Here is a 2,763-nt window from a genome sequence, read left to right on the forward strand (position 1 = left end):
GTCCCCCCTTCACCCTTCCTCCTCCATAACCCCCTGAATAAACTTCAACCTCACCCTGCATGTCGTGTCTATCCATGTTTCTGTCTTCTGCCCGCCCGCCATGTGTCTCCCTGCCTGGGACCAGCCACTGCTCAGGGACCAGCAGCCATCTCTGCCTGGGACTGGCTGGTCCCAGAGCCCGCTGCCTGCCACCACATGGCCCGCTACCACCATTTGGGACCTACAGCATTTCTGCTGCCTACTGCCGACGGGATCTTGCAGCATTTTTTTTTTTAAAAAGAACAACACCCCTTCTAAGAAATTTCTCTGTTTTCTGTACTTTTGGCTTCTCCAGTGGCTAGGTTTAAATTCCCATTAATACACATTATTATTAAACTTTTTTTTCCAGTAGAATATTTGATCTAATTTGTGTCCAATAAGAGCTCTTTCCAAAGAACTGAAATGGAGATGGGGTTGAGGAAAGCCATAAGGTTGACATCACAGGAACTAATTTGAAAGGAGTATCTGTGGTGGGAAGTCTCTCCAAGTCTCACTGCTAATTTCTCTAAAATCTGTCACTTCCTTTTCTCTTCTTGACTTTTCCTTGAACTCTATGAAATAACCCAGTGGGTTTTTTCAGCATGTTAGCTTTTTGCCGAAATCTGGTCAAAGTTAGTTCTTTAGTGTAAAACCCAAAATGCAAGTAAGACAGGCAAACAGGAAATGAATAGTAGGTGCTGATAAAAGTGTTATAAATATTTAAATTGGCTCAAGAGATGGCTCAGTGATAAAGCCCTTGCTGGACAAGTGTGAGGACCAGAGTTCAGATCCTCAGTACCACACAAACAATCAGGAGAGTGCGTGCATATTTCATTCCATTTCTGGGTGGCGAACACGGGGGAATCTCTGGAGCAAACAGGTCTCCTAGACTAGCTGAATTAGTTCCAGTTTCAGTGACAGATCATGCCTCAGTAAACAGAAAGAACAAACAAGGATGAAGGATAATACATTCCTGATCTCCATACACATGTACAAACATCTTCATGTGCCCATACATGTGCGAACACACATGCAAACATACAAATCACACACAAACATATGCAGATAATAATTTGAATGCAAGGTTAGAAAATAAAGTGAGACACTTCATAACGGAACATTATTAGTGCATACCTTCAATTCCTCTATACAGCAAGCTGATGTTTATAATGTAGGAAAACAACTCAGTAATTTACACCCAAAAAATTCCATGAAATAAACCTTATTAAGTTCTTTAAAAATAAATTTCCTGGTTCGTGCTTCTTCTCCATGGGTGGCATCGCTGTAAGCTTGCTATTTAGAATTTGTATTCCGCTGCTCTCTCTTCACTGTCGGGACAGTGTGAGTCTAGAGAAAGAACCAGGAGCACCGGGAGGTTAGCAAAGCAGCAGCGTGGCGCCATGACACCCGAATCTAGCCCCGCGAACCTGTAACCTCTCCACTTCTTACATTCACAGCGACAGTCATTTGATACCCGTAATGGCACAGAAATGACCTTGCCATGGGTTATTTTTCATGCTGTATGTAAATCTTACTGGGAACATATTAAAGTGATACAAAGTTTTCCTCAACATGAGATTCATAATCTTACCATGAGTGTTATCTGTGAAGAAACGCCTCTGTTTGACTGAGAAGGCTCCTAGCCACTTGAGCTCAGATGCCACCAGAGTCACACTTCCTCCTTCTCTCCAGTGCAGCTATGCTCTATCCTAGGTGTCTCTGACTGTCCAGTGGTTAGTGGCTGCTATATTTTCAACTACGATCTGACACTTGGGGGATTTCCATGAATTTTATGTGTGAGGAATGCCTGCACTGGACCTTCTGAGGTTATTGTTAAAGGAGGGAGGGTGAAAGGGAGAGGTTCAGCACTGTGTGGGATGTTGAGGGAGGGTTAGGACAGCCTGACGGAACTGAAAGATGTTTGTACAGTGTCACTGAACATAGAGATGGGCTTCTGATTGTCCTTCAGACAACTTCAAGTGTGACTGCCCACCTTAGACGGAATTCAGGAAGCCACCTTCTATAACCCTATTGTCCTTGGTCCATAAGTGCAGACTGACACCATATTATATCATAAGTCCCTTCTTCAGCCTCGGGGGCTGGATGGCATGTGAGATATCTATCTGCCCACAGAACCTTAACACCACATAAGGCATTTCCCCCATGGTTACATTCTTTAATACCTGGCCTGTTTTACGCATTCACAGTTTCACAACATCATTATAGATATTTGTACTTTTTAGCTCTAATTTGCAAAACAAAATTCACATACTTTTCAATGACCTATGAGCTCCGTTATGAAGTTTATATTGTCTGAGAAAAATCAGCCAGTTATTCAATCAATCAGTCAGCTACTTATTGGAAACCTGTCATAGGAAATGCACCTCAAAGGCCAGCTGTACCAACTATTTGACCCTCTGAGCTCTCATCTTTTTCTCATTATATGAGTCCCTCATGTTTTGACCCCGGTTTTCCTGTGTCCTGCACCCTATTTAAGGGTCAGAGCCTTAGGTCAGTCACTTTACACCAGTGCCCACATTTCTTTTGACAAAGCCCTGCGTGGCTTTACTCCATCTCAATCAGATGGCATAATCTCTTTGTCAGCCTCTTGGACCAGACTGTAAACACCTCGAGGACAAGATAGTGGATTTTCTTCTCCATTGTTGACAGAAACTCCAGTCAAGTTCTGTAGGACTAAGTTGAACAAATAAATAAATGTAGAGAGGCAAAATGAAATATATATAT

Source organism: Alexandromys fortis, unplaced genomic scaffold (genome assembly GCF_014885135.2).
Source record: "Alexandromys fortis isolate MF-2015 unplaced genomic scaffold, M_Fortis_MF-2015_v1.1 scaffold_74, whole genome shotgun sequence".
NCBI lineage: Eukaryota > Metazoa > Chordata > Mammalia > Rodentia > Cricetidae > Alexandromys > Alexandromys fortis.